Consider the following 19,651-nt stretch of genomic DNA (forward strand, 5'->3'; position numbering starts at 1 on the left):
CACCCTCTATGGGTTCTGAGCCACATTCAAGTTGGACTTGAAAAGCGCTAAGATGACGGATAGTGAGACGCACCAGTACACGGAATCGGATAGACGGACTGGCCGCCACCCCTACGTGCTGAGCTTCTCCCGTTTCGCTCGCAGCTACTCAGGGAATCCCGGTTGGTTTCTTTTCCTCCCCTTATTAATATGCTTAAATTCAGGGGGTTGTCACACATGAACTGAGGCTTATGTACCTTGCGGTTGTTATCGTCACATCTGGCTTGCGACTACTTTGTTTCAATGTCCAATATGTACCGTTGGACTCGGTTAACGGGCTGTTAGCCCGCGTGTGGTTTAACTCACTGATACCTTCCATTGCCCATACGCTAGTTTGTTTGTGTTCCTTTGGTCAACTTCCATACTTGAATCATTTGTGCTACCGCTGCTGCTTCGACGCTACTTTGACATCTTCGCTTCTATTTAAATAAATAAATAAGCTGAAGCTAGACATCAGTAAACACCACCACAGACACCACAAGCACGCCTTCTCCTCGTACTTCCGCCTCACGCGGGAACACGGACGCTCTAAATACTTCGAATTCCAATGCCAGTATATTGTAAACCACGGGTTCTTTAATGCTAGCGGGTCGTCGCGACCCTAGTTAACATCATGGTGCACGTCTCGTGACGGGTGTCACGGCGTAGTTAAATGTATGCGATACATTTCTCAAATATAAGCGCTCAGTCATCTGTACATCATGGTAGGTTCCCACGACGTGCAATATGCGTTCAACTTATCAATGTTCATGTGTCCTGCAGTTCACATTATGACGCGCAGTTAGCTGCGGTCTTCATCGATCCATGAGCCGAGTGATCCACTGCCGAGGGTGACTAACTTGCGTAAGCCGCCGCTGTGCGCGTATACCCGTTCCCCGTAGGGAGGAGCAAGCCGCCGCTTAGAGACGAAGCATAAAGTGTCCTCATTCCACATAGGGCAAGCTGGATGAATCCATTTTACCCAGGACGGCCGAAGCGGCGTGGACCAGGGGAGAACTGAACCTTATACTTCACACCACAGTAGTCTACGTGTCCTCTTCCACATAGGGCAAGCTAGAACTAACTATCTTACCCAGGACTGCCGAAGCAGCGTGGACCAGGGGAGGAACACACTTTTCATGGAAACGTAAGGCATCCATGACTGCCATAACGTAAGCCGCCGCTGTGCGCGTATACCCGTTCCCCGTAGGGAGGAGCAAGCCGCCGCTTAGAGACGAAGCATAAAGTGTCCTCATTCCACATAGGGCAAGCTGGATGAATCCATTTTACCCAGGACGGCCGAAGCGGCGTGGACCAGGGGAGAACTGAACTTTATACTTCACACCACAGTAAGTCTACGTGTCCTCTTCCACATAGGGCAAGCTAGAACTAACTATCTTACCCAGGACTGCCGAAGCAGCGTGGACCAGGGGAGGAACACACTTTTCATAGAAACGTAAGGCATCCATGACTGCCATAGTGCGTAAGCCGCCGCTGTGCGCGTAAACCCGTTCCCCGTAGGGAGGAGTCAAGCCGCCGCTTAGAGACGAAGTATGAAGTGTCCTCTTCCACATAGGGCAAGCTAGAATGAACTATCTTACCCAGGACCGCCGAAGCAGCGTGGACCAGGGGAGAACTGAACTTTATACTTCACACCACAGTATTGAGTAATGTGCCCTCTTCCACATAGGGCAAGCTGGAATGTTCCATTTTACCCAGGACGGCCGAAGCGGCGTGGACCAGTGGAGGACTACACAATCATGAGGTTTGATATCGACTTGTGTGTTTCAATAGGATACCGATGGTATGGTTTGAACCGATTTGATTTAGCCATTCTGAAGTCATCACTTGGTTGAAGCGCTGAACTAGGGAGGCATCGTTTACATATATATTGGTTTTCGCATGCTCTACTAGGTTAATGTCATGAGGTTGGCTATCGAGCATGCCCAAGTGATGACTTGATTGTGTGCTTGCTTGAATTCTTCACATTTCATACCATCGGTTAGTTGTCGAATCATTCCTCGATCATAACCTTCGTTCTTGGTTCATGTATGCTCTCTTCCACATAGGGCAAGCTAGAATTAACTATCTTACCCAGGACCGCCGAAGCAGCGTGGACCAGGGGAGAACTATACTTTGTCTTGTATGCCCTCTTCCACATAGGGCAAGCTAGAACTAACTATCTTACCCAGGACCGCCGAAGCAGCGTGGACCAGTGGAGGACTATACTTTGTTCATAACACCACAGTATTGAGTAATGTGCCCTCTTCCACATAGGGCAAGCTAGAATGAACTATCTTACCCAGGACCGCCGGAGCAGTGTGGACCAGTGGAGGACTACACAATCATGAGGTTTGATATCGACTTGTGTGTTTCAATAGGGTACCGATGGTATGTTTTGAACCGATTTGATTTAGCCATTCTGAAGTCATCACTTGGTTGAAGCGCTGAACTAGGGAGGGGCATCGTTTACATATATATTGGTTTTCGCATGCTCTACTAGGTTAATGTCATAGGGTTGGCTATCGAGCATGCCCAAGTGATGACTTGATTGTGTGCTTGCTTGAATTCTTCACATTTCATACCATCGGTTAGTTGTCGAATCATTCCTCGATCATAACCTTCGTTCTTGGTTCATGTATGCTCTCTTCCACATAGGGCAAGCTAGAATTAACTATCTTACCCAGGACCGCCGAAGCAGCGTGGACCAGGGGAGAACTATACTTTGTCTTGTATGCCCTCTTCCACATAGGGCAAGCTAGAACTAACTATCTTACCCAGGACCGCCGAAGCAGCGTGGACCAGTGGAGGACTATACTTTGTTCATTACACCACAGTATTAAGTATGGTGTCCTCTTCCACATAGGGCAAGCTAGAACTAACTATCTTACCCAGGACCGCCGAAGCAGTGTGGACCAGGGGAGGACTATACTTTATACTTCACACACTAGCCATACTGAAGTCATCACTTGGTGGGGGTGAACTACGGCGGTATCTATCGTTTTGGTTCGGTCTATATAGGGTCGCTTGCATGCTCATTCGAATATAATGTAATTGTGTATGGCAATATGAGCATGCCCAAGTGATGACTTTGTTTCAAGCTCAACAGGTAGGGTATTGAGTCCTCTTCCACATAGGGCAAGCTAGAATGAACTATCTTACCCAGGACCGCCGGAGCAGCGTGGACCAGTGGAGGACTCTATACTTTATACTTCACACCACAGTATTGAGTACTTCTTGCATAAAGCCCCTAATGAGAACCACGAGGGCTCTCTCAATGTAGAACCACAAGGGCTCTAGTACCGATTCTCTCGGTACGGCTTGGTCCGTGTTCCTTTATGCTTGTACTCTTAGAAAGTCTCAACCCGGAGGTCTTGACTTTGATTGTCATAGTTGGACTACGACGGGGTATCCGACTCATCGAATACCCCAGAAGCACACCATCTTTCGGGTAGGCGGTACGCGTACCTCCGGACGCGGAAGTCTCAACCCGGAGGTCTTGACTTTGTATTGTCATAGTTGGACTACGACGGGGTATCCGACTCATCGAATACCCCAGAAGCACACCATCTTTCGGGTAGGCGGTACGCGTACCTCCGGACGCGGAAGTCTCAACCCGGAGGTCTTGACTTTGATTGTCATAGTTGGACTACGACGGGGCATCCGACCATTGCTGATCGAACACCCCTGATTCACCATCTTTCGGGTAGGCGGTACGCGTACCTCCGGACGCGGAAGTCTCAACCCGGAGGTCTTGACTTTGATTGTCATAGTTGGACTACGACGGGGTATCCGACTCATCGAATACCCCAGAAGCACACCATCTTTCGGGTAGGCGGTACGCGTACCTCCGGACGCGGAAGTCTCAACCCGGAGGTCTTGACTTTGATTGTCATAGTTGGACTACGACGGGGTATCCGACTCATCGAATACCCCAGAAGCACACCATCTTTCGGGTAGGCGGTACGCGTACCTCCGGACGCGGAAAGTCTCAACCCGGAGGTCTTGACTTTGGTTGTCATAGTTGGACTATGACGGGGCATCCGACCATTGCTGATCGAACACCCCTGTTACACCATCTTTCGGATAGGCGGTGCGCGACACCACCGACGCGGAAAGTCTCAACCCGGAGGTCTTGACTTTGTATTGTTGGATAGTCCTCTTCCACTATAGGGCAAGCTGGAAATATTCCATTTTACCCAGGACTGCCGAGGCAGCGTGGACCAGGGGAGAACTTCACGGAATCTTCAGGCATCCATGATTGCCATAGTGCGTAAGCCGCCGCTGTGCGCGTCAACTCGTTCCCCGTGAGGAGGAGTCTAGCCGCCGCTAAAAGACGAAGCATTAAGTGTCCTCATTCCACTATAGGGCAAGCTAGAATTAACTATCTTACCCAGGACCGCCGAAGCAGCGTGGACCAGGCGAGGACTACTTTATACTTCACACCACAGTATTGAGTACGACTTGCATAAAGCCCCTAATGAGAACCACGAGGGCTCTCTCAATGTAGAACCACGAGGGCTCTAGTACCGATTCTCTCGGTACGGCTTGGTCCGTGTTCCTTTATGCTTGTACTCGCGGAAAGTCTCAACCCGGAGGTCTTGACCTTGATTGTCATAGTTGGACTACGACGGGGTATCCGACCATTGCTGACCGAACACCCCTGATTCATCATCTTTCGGATAGGAGGTGCGCCCACCTCCGACGCGGAAGTCTCAACCCGGAGGTTCGGACTTAGAGTTTTTCCCATTTAAAAGTTTTTCTCTTAGCCATACTGAAGTCATCACTTGGTGAACGATTGAACTAGGGCGGGTTAATCGTTTATAGGTATCATGTGGTTTGCATGCTCCCTTAGGTTAAGGTCATGTGGTTGGCTATCGAGCATGCCCAAGTGATGACTTTGTTTCACGCTTGCTTGATTTCTTCAAGATTCCCTGTTATATAGTGTAATCATTCGAGAACAGGGAATCTTTGGTTTTGCTCAACAGGTATTGGATGTCAACTTGGTATCTAGATCGCATTAAGTCTCAACCCTTAGGTTCGGACTTGTATAGTGACATCTTGTTACGGTCTTGAGTCTCAACCCGCAGGTTCGGACTACTTAGTGTTTGATCGAATATAATATGGCAACTTGTGCCTAAGTCTCAACCCGCAGGTTCGGACTTCTGTTTATTTGGCCAATGTATGTATAAGGCAACTTGTGCCTAAGTCTCAACCCGCAGGTTCGGACTTGTGTATTTGTTCGAAGTCATGTATAAGGCAACGTGTGCCTAAGTCTCAACCCGCAGGTTCGGACTTGTTAGTGTTTCGTCAACTTTCATATGGCAACTTGTGCCTAAGTCTCAACCCGCAGGTTCGGACTTGTGTATTTGTTCGAAGTCATGTATAAGGCAACTTGTGCCTAAGTCTCAACCCGCAGGTTCGGACTTGTGTATTTGTTCGAAGTCATGTATAAGGCAACTTGTGCCTAAGTCTCAACCCGCAGGTTCGGACTTCATAGTGTTTCGTCAATGTTCATATGGCAACTTGTGCCTAAGTCTCAACCCGCAGGTTCGGACTTCTATAGTGTTTCGTCAATTATCATATGGCAACTTGTGCCGAAGTCTCAACCCGCAGGTTCGGACTTCTGGAAGGATCACTTGGCCACTAATGATCCTTCCGCAGGTTCACCTACGGAAACCTTGTTACGACTTTTACTTCCTCTAAATCATCAAGTTCGGTCAACTTCGATAAAGCAGACGCGGTTCACGAGGATCCAGCGAACGATCATCTCCAAAGACCTCACTAAATAATCCATCGGTAGTAGCGACGGGCGGTGTGTACAAAGGGCAGGGACGTATTCAACGCTGGCTGATGACCAGCACTTACTAGAAGTTCCGAGTTCATATGGACCATTGCAATCCATAATCCCTACTAAGTGAGTATTTGAGTGATTTCCCGTTCCTCTCGGAATAGGAGACACGCTGCTACCCACATTGTAGCACGCGTGTAGCCCAGAACATCTAAGGGCATCACGGACCTGTTATCGCTCGATCTCATTTTGCTAAACACAAATTGTCCTGCTAAGCAGCGTACCGTAAGTGCACTTGCGCACACGAACAGCGAAGGTGTCAGGTCATACTCCACCGAAAGGTCCTAACCCGTTCCAATCGGCATCGACGCATTAACGCTGACTGCGTTCTAGTTAGCATATGTGAGTCACGTTCGTTATCGGAATTAACCAGACAAATCAATCCACGAACTAAGAACGGCCATGCACCACTACCCTTAAATTTGAGAAAGAGCTATTAATCTGTCTCACCTCCATAAGTTCGGACCTGGTAAGTTTTCCCGTGTTGAGTCAAATTGAACCGCAAGCTCCATTTCATTGTGGTGCCCTTCCGTCAATTCCTTTAAGTTTCAACTTTGCAACCATACTTCCCCCGGAACCTGACTTTGGTTTCCCGGAAGCTACTGAGAGCACCTGGTTGTAGCGTCTCCCAATTGCTAGTTGGCATCGTTTACGGTTAGAACTAGGGCGGTATCTAATCGCCTTCGATCCTCTAACTTTCGTTCTTGATTAAAGAAAGCATCCTTGACAAATGCCTTCGCTTTAGTTAGTCTTACGACGGTCTACGAATTTCACCTCTCGCGCCGTAATACTAGTGTCCCCAACTACTTCTGTTAATCATTACCTCCGGTCTGAGTACAAACCAATGAAAGATTAGACCAAGGTCGTATTCCATTATTCCATGCAAGATTATTCTAGGGCGTTTGGGCACCCTGCTTTAAGCACTCTAATTTGTTCAAGGTAAACGTGAGCGGTCGAGCTCTATGTTACACTTGCACCCGTTGAAGGGCACACCATGACACAGACTTGGTGCCCTACCACACCATTGAGTCGCAACCAGATTCCGACTTGGCCCACCGACCACGGGTTGACCGGGTCGGCGGAGCCGGACTGTGTTGGACAAGTATCAACTTCGAACGTTTTAACCGCAACAATTTTAATATACGCTAGTGGAGCTGGAATTACCGCGGCTGCTGGCACCAGACTTGCCCTCCACTTGATCCTCGTAGAAGGATTTATGCTCTACTCATTCCAATTATGAAACATCATTAAAGAGTTTCATATTGTTATTTCTCGTCACTACCTCCCCGTCCCGGGATTGGGTAATTTACGCGCCTGCTGCCTTCCTTGGATGTGGTAGCCATTTCTCAGGCTCCCTCTCCGGAATCGAACCCTGATTCCCCGTTACCCGTTGCAACCATGGTAGTCCTCTATACTACCATCCATAGTTGATAGGGCAGATATTTGCGAGATCTGTCGTCGGTGCGAGACCATACGATCAGCATCATTATCCAGACTTCAACTCAATGACACGGAGAACCCGCGATTGGTTTGACTAATAAGTGCACCAGTTCCCGCGAGGGTCCTGGCATGTTGCATGTATTAGCTCTAGATTTTCCACAGTTATCCAAGTAACTAGGTTGATGATCTCGTAAATTATAGCTGTTATACTGAGCCTTATGCGGTTTCACATTAAATCTGTTTGTACTTAGACATGCATGGCTTAACCTTTGAGACGAGCGTATATTACTGGTAGGATCAACCAGAATTCCGACTTTGCGTTCGAATGTTCATTGTCCCATTGCACCCGGAGGAGCAAACACCACGTTCTATATGTTGTCAAGTCCGGTAGCACACGGGAGGCGAGCCCCCGTGCGAACCTCATTGCCCTCGTATCACACACACCCGATGCACCGGACAGGCACTTGAGCGGCATTCGACTCCGCTAAGCGCTCGTGCGCCCGATTGTGCATGCGCTGACGGGGCCTTCATACCCCTACCACAGCGACCTTATGCCAAACTTCCATGAATACTTAGGTGAGCTGACAAGGGCCTTCATTTCCCTACCATCAACTAAAGGACACGCTAGGCGCGTCCGATCATTGCAACTGCGGGGCTTTCATACCCCAATCACCACAGTACGCAATTCACCAGAGTTTAATCACAACCCCCCCGGACATGGCACACTATTAACTTGCAACAAAACTTAGTGTGTGCCGGGCACATCGGTTCCACAAAATCATTCCCGATGTACCCCAATTGGGGTTGTGAACGCATCCATGGTCCTCTGACACACCCAACCAAGCGTGGATACTACATACCTCAAACACCCAGTACACTAACAGACAAATCAACATATGGTTGCTTTCCCCCAGACATTTGCCAATCACTTGGCACCCGGACGGGAACTCGCTCCTGATTGCGCCATTGCCACCCATTTGCCAAGAGCGAGTTCTGTATGTAGATTTCATTTGGAAAGACAACCGTGTACTGGATATTCTATCCGACGATTACAGATGACGAGTACGAGACTCGACTACACTCACGGATAATACATTTTGGGTCGAGATTGCTTTCGGGGTTTTCGATTGGTCTTGCGCTTGTAAACGTATAACTTTGACTTGTGGTAACCTCGGTATGTTAGTCGATCACGTGGTTGTGAACTGGGTACGGGTGGGCAATCTGTTCACTTGCACTCTGGGTAGGAATATGGTGAGCGCTATAGGTTAAAGATCATGGTATGGTTCCATCGTGATGACTTTCGCTAGATAGTAGGATGTTTGGATAGTTATAACGTTTTTGGCCATTTGTTCATAGTGTTCGGTTCATTGAGGAATTCGATTGGTCTTTGCTTCACACACGTGGTCGATCACTTGGATGTGAACTAGGGTGAGAATAAGGTGTTCACTAGTGCTCTTAGGTTTTGGATCAGTACTGAGCACTTGATTGGTTTCGCATAATATGTATCCATAGTGATGACTCTTTCCAGCTTAAGATTTCGTTACCAGTTTCGAATCCTCCCCACGTTCGCTTTTACTTGGTTAGGTTTTCGAGTGTAGATTTGAAAGCAATCTCATGTATGTATCCCATCTGATATAAGCCACTGACAGTTCATGTCACCTCGTTCAACTCTCGCTGGGTCACAGAAGTATGTTACTGCGCCCATTATCCCTACTCGGATAGGTTCGGTTCGTTCGTTTTATACTACGGTGAGTAAACTCAATTTGTGCATCGCATAGCCATGGAAAGCAAGCTTTCGCGGGCCTCTTCGACTGTTTTGATACGAGCTGTGCCCGTGATGCTTGTCATCCCAGGATACTAGACCCCTTTGGACGACCGCATGACCATCAGAAAGTAAATTCCACGTTCGATTTGGGGTGTGAACCCCGAACATAAAGTCTTTGTGTAGAACCACGAGGGCTCTATAGTACCGATTCTCTCGGTACGCTTGGTCCGTGTTCCTTTATGTTCGTACTCTTGTGTGTATAATATTCATGTTCGATTTGGGATATTTGCTACTGTCACCGTTTGAGTACCATGGGGCTTGAACCCCTAACATAAAGTCTTTGTGTAGAACCACGAGGGCTCTGTAGTACCAATTCTCTCGGTACGCTTGGTCCGTGTTCCTTTATGTTTGTACTCTTGTGTGTATAATATTCATGTTCGGTTTGGGATATTTGCTACTTTCACCAGGGTCCCGTTCTTCATACAAGTCTGCCTTGCTAATGTGGTAACTTTATAGTGTAGTTCTGACATCCCAATTTTGGGACTTAGCCGATTTTTCATGTATTTCCATATGACCCATAGGGTCCCTTTCTTCATACAAGCTTGCCTAGGGCGATCGGTCAAAACTTGTCTTACTATTCGATTGGTCTTCGCACTTTCACCCTAGGCAGTTTGCCTAGGTGTAGCTTCTTGAGGAGGTCAAAACCCAAAATAAGGAGGTTCAGCCGACCCAAAAACCTCCCCTGTCTGAACTACACTAACCCGATTTTTCAGGGTCCTCAGCGCCATACAACTTTGCCTAGGTCACTTGTACTCTTGACTTAGGCCATCTGACTTGGTCCGTGTTTCTTCTTAGGGTTCACCTAGGTACTTTGCCTTGCTTGATGTGGTAACTTTTTAGTGTAGTTCAGACATCCCAATTTTGGGACTTAGCCGATTTTTCATGTATTTCCATATGACCCATAGGGTCCCTTTCTTCATACAAGCTTGCCTAGGGCGATCGGTCAAAACTTGTCTTACTATTCGATTGGTCTTCGCACTTTCACCCTAGGCAGTTTGCCTAGGTGTAGCTTCTTGAGGAGGTCAAAACCCAAAATAAGGAGGTTCAGCCGACCCAAAAACCTCCCCTGTCTAAACTACACTAACCAGATTTTTCAGGGTCCTCACCGTCATACAACTTTGCCTAGGTCACTTGCACTCTTGACTTAGGCCATCTGACTTGGTCCGTGTTTCTTCCTAGGGTTCACCTAGGTACTTTGCCTTGCTTGATGTGGTAACTTTTTAGTGTAGTTCAGACATCCCAATTTTGGGACTTAGCCGATTTTTCATGTATTTCCATATAACCCATAGGGTCCCTTTCTTCATACAAGCTTGCCTAGGGCGATCGGTCAAAACTTGTCTTACTATTCGATTGGTCTTCGCACTTTCACCCTAGGCAGTTTGCCTAGGTGTAGCTTCTTGAGGAGGTCAAAACCCAAAATAAGGAGGTTCAGCCGACCCAAAAACCTCCCCTGTCTAAACTACACTAACCAGATTTTTCAGGGTCCTCACCGTCATACAACTTTGCCTAGGTCACTTGTTCTCTTGACTTAGGCCATCTGACTTGGTCCGTGTTTCTTCCTAGGGTTCACCTAGGTACTTTGCCTTGCTTGGTGTGGTAACTTTTTAGTGTAGTTCTGACATCCTCATTTTGGGACTTAGCCGATTTTTCGTAAAATGCCATATGACCCATATGGGTCCTTTCCTTCATATAAGTTTGCCTTGCTTGGTGTGGTAACATTTGAGTGTAGTTCTGACATCATCATTTTGGGACTTAGCCGATTTTTCGTAAAATACCATATGACCCATCAGGGTCCTTTGCTTCATATAAGTTTGCCTTGCTTGGTGTGGTAACATTTGAGTGTAGTTCTGACATCCCCATTTTGGGACTTAGCCGATTTTTCGTAAAATACCATATGACCCATCAGGGTCCTTGCCTTCATATAAGTTTGCCTTGCTTGGTGTGGTAACATTTGAGTGTAGTTCTGACATCATCATTTTGGGACTTAGCCGATTTTTCGTAAAATACCATATGACCCATCAGGGTCCTTTGCTTCATATAAGTTTGCCTTGCTTGGTGTGGTAACATTTGAGTGTAGTTCTGACATCCTCATTTTGGGACTTAGCCGATTTTTCGTAAAATGCCATATGACCCATATGGGTCCTTGCCTTCATATAAGTTTGCCTTGCTTGGTGTGGTAACATTTGAGTGTAGTTCTGACATCATCATTTTGGGACTTAGCCGATTTTTCGTAAAATACCATATGACCCATCAGGGTCCTTTGCTTCATATAAGTTTGCCTTGCTTGGTGTGGTAACATTTGAGTGTAGTTCTGACATCCCCATTTTGGGACTTAGCCGATTTTTCGTAAAATACCATATGACCCATCAGGGTCCTTGCCTTCATATAAGTTTGCCTTGCTTGGTGTGGTAACATTTGAGTGTAGTTCTGACATCATCATTTTGGGACTTAGCCGATTTTTCGTAAAATACCATATGACCCATCAGGGTCCTTTGCTTCATATAAGTTTGCCTTGCTTGGTGTGGTAACATTTGAGTGTAGTTCTGACATCCTCATTTTGGGACTTAGCCGATTTTTCGTAAAATGCCATATGACCCATATGGGTCCTTTCCTTCATATAAGTTTGCCTTGCTTGGTGTGGTAACATTTGAGTGTAGTTCTGACATCATCATTTTGGGACTTAGCCGATTTTTCGTAAAATACCATATGACCCATCAGGGTCCTTTGCTTCATATAAGTTTGCCTTGCTTGGTGTGGTAACATTTGAGTGTAGTTCTGACATCCCCATTTTGGGACTTAGCCGATTTTTCGTAAAATACCATATGACCCATCAGGGTCCTTGCCTTCATATAAGTTTGCCTTGCTTGGTGTGGTAACATTTGAGTGTAGTTCTGACATCCCCATTTTGGGACTTAGCCGATTTTTCGGAAAATACCATATGACCCATCAGGGTCCTTGCCTTCATATAAGTTTGCCTTGCTTGGTGTGGTAACCTTTTAGTGTAGTTCTGACATCATCATTTTGGGACTTAGCCGATTTTTCGTAAAATACCATATGACCCATCAGGTTCCTTGCCTTCATATAAGTTTGCCTTGCTTGGTGTGGTAACATTTTAGTGTAGTTCTGACATCCCCATTTTGGGACTTAGCCGATTTTTCGTAAAATACCATATGACCCATCAGGGTCCTTTGCTTCATATAAGTTTGCCTTGCTTGGTGTGGTAACATTTGAGTGTAGTTCTGACATCATCATTTTGGGACTTAGCCGATTTTTCGTAAAATACCATATGACCCATCAGGGTCCTTTGCTTCATATAAGTTTGCCTTGCTTGGTGTGGTAACATTTGAGTGTAGTTCTGACATCCCCATTTTGGGACTTAGCCGATTTTTCGTAAAATACCATATGACCCATCAGGGTCCTTGCCTTCATATAAGTTTGCCTTGCTTGGTGTGGTAACATTTGAGTGTAGTTCTGACATCATCATTTTGGGACTTAGCCGATTTTTCGTAAAATACCATATGACCCATCAGGGTCCTTTGCTTCATATAAGTTTGCCTTGCTTGGTGTGGTAACATTTGAGTGTAGTTCTGACATCCTCATTTTGGGACTTAGCCGATTTTTCGTAAAATGCCATATGACCCATATGGGTCCTTGCCTTCATATAAGTTTGCCTTGCTTGGTGTGGTAACATTTGAGTGTAGTTCTGACATCATCATTTTGGGACTTAGCCGATTTTTCGTAAAATACCATATGACCCATCAGGGTCCTTTGCTTCATATAAGTTTGCCTTGCTTGGTGTGGTAACATTTGAGTGTAGTTCTGACATCCCCATTTTGGGACTTAGCCGATTTTTCGTAAAATACCATATGACCCATCAGGGTCCTTGCCTTCATATAAGTTTGCCTTGCTTGGTGTGGTAACATTTGAGTGTAGTTCTGACATCCCCATTTTGGGACTTAGCCGATTTTTCGTAAAATACCATATGACCCATCAGGGTCCTTGCCTTCATATAAGTTTGCCTTGCTTGGTGTGGTAACACATGAGTGTAGTTCTGACATCCCCATTTTGGGACTTAGCCGATTTTTCGACCAATACCATATGACCCATCAGGGTCCTTTGCTTCATATAAGTTTGCCTTGCTTGGTGTGGTAACATTTGAGTGTAGTTCTGACATCCCCATTTTGGGACTTAGCCGATTTTTCGATCCATCCTATATGACCCATCAGTGTCCTTTTTCTTCATATAAGTTTCCCAAGACTTAGTGCTTTTTACCTTTGGACACAAATATCACCCTTACGGGTTTCTTTGATCTTCTCTTTTTGTATTGACCAAATGTAGGTCTTGCCATGCCAAACATATAATTGTTCTACACCAAGTCTCTATCTCGTACCGCCAGCTCGGTACATTCGATCAACCTGCCCTTAAGGCACCCGGGACTTAGTAATTTTTTCACATTTTTCATGATTTTGAGGCAACTTTTCTCGACTTTGTCACCTTATATCACCAAGATCCTTTCCCTTTAGCGCTTCACTCTGTTCGTATGATATTTAGCGCTGACTATCACCTTTCTATCGCTGACCTCAACTTCTTATTCGGTGCCATAGAGCCAGAGATATTTGGTGTATGCTGTTATAAGGGAAGTTTGTCACTTTTTCAAAGGCCCACTTTGGGACGCCCATATCTCACCTTCACGTATCTTCGATCTTCTTGTCGTCTATGGACGAAACTTAGGTCTTGTATTGGCCAACTTATAAATGTTCTACGGCCAAGCCGTATCTCTTACCGCCAGCCCGGTATTCATGGACTTAGTCGGATTTTCGCCTCTCGTGGTAACAATTTCTGACTTTGACTCACAATAACACCCGAACGGTCACATGCTAGCGCTTTGCTTGGTAGAAATTATAGTTAGCGCTACCTTTTCTCTTTCCATCGATACCTTGTTCGTTCCATTCCATGCCATACAGCCGAAGTTATGATGTTTCCCGTTTTCCATATCATGTGGAGCTTATGCTCTGGGAAAACCATCTAACACCTGTACCACCCTTTTGGGTACCACCGATCTCGTCACTATGTTCGGGCCAAATATAGGTTATAACATGCCCAACATATAATTGTTCTACACCAAGTCTCTATCTCTTACCGCCTGCTCGGTATTTTACTCGTAAGTCCAAATTTCACAACTTGTACTTTTTGGCCCAATGTACTCGAGTTTCAATTTTGGTAACATTTTTCGACTTTGACACTTAATAACTTCCAAATCATGCTAGTTAGCGCTTTGCTTTCTTCTAGTCGTATCTAGCGCTGGGTGTTACCTTTCCAAAACATATCCTAGCTTAACAATCCATGCCATACAGCCGGAGCTATACGGTGCACAAGTCAAATCCATTTTAGCCATGTTTCATTTTTGCCAATTTTTGACCACTCGTATCACCCTTCCAGAGTGGTTCGATCTTCTCGCTGTCTATGGACGACTTTTAGGTCTCGTAGAGGCAAACTTATAAGTATTCTACGTCAACCCGCTATCTCTTACCGCCTGCTCGGTATTCTTGGTCTTGTGTGATTTTTGGAAATTTTGGTATTATTTTTCCACTTTGTCGCTTAATAACTCAGTTTTGCTCAACACTTAGCGCTTCGGTTGTTTGGGATTATAGTTAGCGCTCGGTTCGACCTTTCCAACACTGATCTTAGCTTGTCGATCCGTTCCATACAGCCTGAGTTATTCGCGATACCGTGTTTCAACCCATTTCTCAAGTCTCGTTTTGGTCCAACTTTGAACCAGCCATATCACCCTGATGGGTACCTCCGATCTTCTCGCTCTATATTGGCCAAAGTTAGGTCTTGTGGTAACGTACTTATGATTGTTCTACGCCGTGTTCGTAGCTCTTATCGTTCGCCCGCTATTTTCGATCATAAGGTGAATTTTCGCCTCTAAACCACCATTTTTCACCTTTGCCCTCTAATATGACCGACTTGCTCAACACCTAGCGCTTCGCTTGGTAGGACACATAGCTAGCGCTCGTCAAGACCTTTCCAACGCATATCCAAGCTTTCCGATCCGAGCCATACAGCCTGAGCTATAGGCGATACCGTTTTTCCCATTTTCTTGGTCACATGCACTTTAGGGTACCCCTTTTTGCCTTTGACCCTTAATACCTCCTCCGGGTCACTAGTAGGCGCTCAGCTTGGTAGGAAACATAGCTAGAGCAGGCCTTCACCTTTCCAAAACTGCCTCAAGTGTACCGATCCGACATCTAGAACCAAAGTTATGGTCATTCCTATCATGCTCTACTTTCATGGTCAACCTCCACCAAGCACACCTAGGTTGGACCAACTTTCACCAACTCATCTCGAACCCCAAATTTGCTTCGACCTACTAGGTTTCCCTAGTAAAGTGGTCAAAACATCCATTACAACACGACTGGTCTTTCTGGTGGTCGACCTAGGCGACTTTGTTCGACGACCACCACCCCATGGAACTAAAAGACGTCCCTTGATACGGACCACCGATACATTTTCCGGCCTGTCTAAACTACACTCATCGAAATTTTTTTGGGTCCCCACCGTCATACAAGTTTGCCTAGGTCAAGTTTTTCTTCCGGATCGGCCGCGGACCTCACTTTTCATTATCTAGGGAGGCCATAGGGCCCCAAAAGGGGTTTTTTAAAATTTTCGACACTTTCGACTTTGGTCGGATTTTTTCCGATTTTGGTCCGACCTAGGGACTTGGTGGTCCAAGGAGCCTCGGGACCAAACTTTTTTCTCAGGGGTCCCTACCTCCATACAACTTTGCCTAGGTCAATTTTTTGTTCCAAATCGACCGCGGATTTCACTTTTCAATATCTGGGGCTCGTGTAGAGTCCGAATATGAGGTTTTCTCATTTTTCGACATTTTCGACTTTTTTCGACTTTTTTCGGGTTTTTCGACCTAGGGGTCCGCCGAACAAATTTTGGGTCAAAAATTTTTATTGAACTAGTCGAAAGTACGCAAAAAGATAAGACTTTTTGCCGAAGACACCATGCCCCGGAACCGACTCCTTCCCCTTCAAAATTGGGGACAAACGTGATTTTTGAAACTTTTCCTTAGGGAGCCCAAGACTTAGAAAATTTTCAAATTCTCGATTTTTCGATTGCGAGCTAGCGCTTTGCGGTCTTCGGCAATGTTGTAGATCTCGACGAGATAAGACTTTTTGGTCAAGGGACATTTTGCCCTCCGACCCCTCCTTCCCCCCGCAAATCGCCCCCCAAAGTGCAATTTTTGCATTTTCACCTCTTTGCACGCACTGTTCGGCCCAAATGGCCACTTTCTATGGGTCTGAGCGCTTTGCGGTCTTCGGCAAACTTTTAGAGCGTACCAAGCCCTAATTATAATTCTTCTACACCACCTTCGTACCTCTTCATCCCTGGCCGCTATTCGCGTACCAAGGTAATTTTTGTTCATTTTGTCAACATTTTTCATCTTTGACTGCTTATATCGGCCTTGCCATGAACCGATAGCGCTTCGCTGTGTTCTAACGTAAGTTAGTACTGCTCAATACCTTTCCAAATCATGTCTTAGATTGTCATTTGCTTGCATACAGCCGGAGCTATGAGCGATACCGTAAAAAGTACCGAAACTTGGAAAAATCCTTTGATCGCCCATATCCCCCCTTTGGGGGCCAGATATCGAAAAAAGTTCTGATTCAAAAAGTTGCGCATTAACGTGTTCTAGTTATGCCTAGAACATTTCACTTCGCTAGCTGGCCTGCAACTTAGCCGTAATTGGGATTTTAGGGTGTTCTTGGAGGGCCCATTTCCTGCGACTTGGTATCTTTTGGGCCCAATGTTTCTCTAATATCTCCACGAGTTTTCCAGATAGCCTTTTCAAACTTTCAGGGTGCCTAGAACACCTCAAGACCTTTCCAACGCTATGCCGTTTGCCTCGCTCGGACATCTACAGCCAAAGTTATTCGAGGTACACGGTACCTTACCCTGTTTTCTCAGTACTTGGTCGAAAATTTCGATCAGCCATATGACCGACTTGGACAACCCTGAGCGGGTTGGCCCCATATAACTAAACTTTCGTCTCGTAGAGGCAAACTTATAAATATTCCACGTCAACTCGCTATCTCGTACCGCCTTGACGGTATACTTGGTCCAAGGGCCATTTCCAGCGACTTGGTCGCAATTTCGCTCTAAGTTTCGCTAATACCTTCGTCCGTGGACATGGTGATTTTTTGTTCGTATTTTTCCTTGATAGTCCCACTCAAGACTATTCCATACCAGAGCCAAGCGTCCCGCTAAGTGCCATACAGCCTGAGCAGTAATTCATGAAAGGTACCTCTACCAGTTTTTGCCATACTTGGGTACAAACTTTGGATCGCCCATATCTCCACTTTGGAGGCCAGCCAGCACCTTGGCCTCATATACTTTTTTGTTGGTCATACCATGCACCAAATATAATTGTTCTACGCCAACTTGCTATCTCTTCTCCAACTTGCCGTTATTCTTGGTCCAAGTCCCATTTCATTCGTTTTTGGACCCATTTTGCTATATGTTTCACTAATAGCTTCGGCCATGGACAAGCTGATATTCTGTTTGTATTTTTGCTTGATAGTCCCACTCAAGACCATTCCAAAACACACCGCAACTTGTCGCTCGGTGGCAAACTGACCGAGTTATAATTCATGAAAGATACCTCAACTTGGTACACCATGTGGTCGGCCCAAACCATATACCGACCAAACGACCGACTTGGAGCACCCTGACCGGGTTGCCCCCATATAATGAAAGTTGCGTCTCTACACGCCCAACTTATGAATATTCTACGCCAAGTCGCTATCTCTTACCGGTAAGCCGGTATTCACCTTCCAAGGGTGATTTTGGTCAAGTGCCATTTCCTGCGACTTGGTCCCCGAATTGGACCATCATCACCTAATATCTCCGTGGTCTTTCAACTCAGCCTCATAAAACTTTCAGGGTAGATAGGTCTCCCCAAGACCTTTCCAACGGTGAGCCGTTTGCCTCGCTCGGCCATCTACAGCCGAAGTTATTAATGGTACTTGGTACCTTACCCTGTTTTTTCCATACTTGTTCGTACTTGGGTACAAACTTTGGATCGCCCATATCTCCACTTTGGAGGCCAGCTAGCACCTTGGCCCCATATACTTTTTTGTTGGTCATGCCATGCACCAAATATAATTGTTCTACGCCAACTTGCTATCTCTTCTCCAACTTGCCGTTATTCTTGGTCCAATTCCCATTTCATTCGTTTTTGGACCCATTTTGCTATATGTTTCACTAATAGCTTCGGCCATGGACAAGCTGATTTTCGATTGGTATTTTTCCTTGATAGTCCCACTCAAGACCATTCCAAAACACACCGCAGCTTGTCGCTCGGTGGCAAACTGACCAAGTTATAATTCATGAAAGGTACCTCAACTTGGCACACCACGTGGTCGGCCCAAACCATAAACCAACCAAACGACCGACTTGGAGCACCCTGACCGGGTTGGCCCCATATAATAAAAGTTGCGTCTCTACACGCCCAACTTATGAATATTCTACGCCAAGTCGCTATCTCTTACCGGTAAGCCGGTATTCACCTTCCAAGGGTGATTTTGGTCAAGCGCCATTTCCTGCGACTTGGTCCCCGAATTGGACCATCATCACCTAATATCTCCGTGGTCTTTCAACTCAGCCTCATGAAACTTTCAGGGTAGATAGGTCTCCCCAAGACCTTTCCAACGGTGAGCCGTTTGCCTCGCTCGGCCATCTACAGCCGAAGTTATTAATGGTACTTGGTACCTTACCCTGTTTTTTCCATACTTGTTCGTACTTGGGTACAAACTTTGGATCGCCCATATCTCCACTTTGGAGGCCAGCCAGCACCTTGGCCCCATATACTTTTTTGTTGGTGATACCATGCAACAAATATAATTGTTCTACGCAAGCTTGCTATCTCTTCTCCAACTTGCGGTTATTTTTGACTCAAGTCCCATTTCCATAGTTTTTGGTACCAATTTGCTCTATGTTTCGCTAATAGCTTCGCCCAAGGACTTTGTGATTTTTTGTTCGCATTTTTCCTAAATAGTCCCACTCAAGACTATTCCAAATCACACCTTAGCTTGTCGCTCAGTGCCATACAGCCAGAGTTTTAATTCATGAAAGGTACATCACCTTGGTACACCACGTGGTCGGTCCAAACCATCAACCAACCATATGACCGACTTCGAGTCGAGCTAGCGGCTAGGCTCAATATAATGAAATGCGTGTCTTGATGCGGGCTACTGACGGTCTGAACAATGTAGCTCGCTAGCTCGTCTCTAAACTTGTGTTTTGGTCGAATATTGGGTGTTCATGTACCACTTCGGGTAACATGGACTTTGGTGCAACTTTACCACTTGTGCACTTAATAACTTCCCGGTCATTCAAGTCTTTGCCTTCATACTTTCAGGGTAGTTAGGTCTCGTCGAGACCTTTCCATACATATGCCAAACTCATCGATCGGACATCTATAGCCCGAGTTATTCGCGGTACAC

General features: G+C 46.1%; 2 non-coding genes across 2 annotated transcripts in view; both read right to left on the minus strand.

Annotated features, from left to right (window-relative positions):
* Positions 1 to 230, minus strand: part of LOC131270601 (large subunit ribosomal RNA) — a 4,091-nt gene extending 3,861 nt beyond the window's left edge. Inside the window, exon 1 of the ribosomal RNA XR_009179650.1 lies at positions 1 to 230. This exon is cut by the window's left edge and continues 3,861 nt beyond it. This is a non-coding gene — a ribosomal RNA (large subunit ribosomal RNA).
* A 487-nt stretch (positions 231 to 717) lies between these two features.
* On the minus strand, positions 718 to 872 carry LOC131270597 (5.8S ribosomal RNA). Its single transcript, XR_009179646.1, has one exon. It is a non-coding gene; the product is annotated as a 5.8S ribosomal RNA (ribosomal RNA).
* Positions 873 to 19,651: the final 18,779 nt, after the last annotated feature.

This window comes from Anopheles coustani (genome assembly GCF_943734705.1).
Source record: "Anopheles coustani chromosome X unlocalized genomic scaffold, idAnoCousDA_361_x.2 X_unloc_41, whole genome shotgun sequence".
NCBI classification, from domain to species: domain Eukaryota; kingdom Metazoa; phylum Arthropoda; class Insecta; order Diptera; family Culicidae; genus Anopheles; species Anopheles coustani.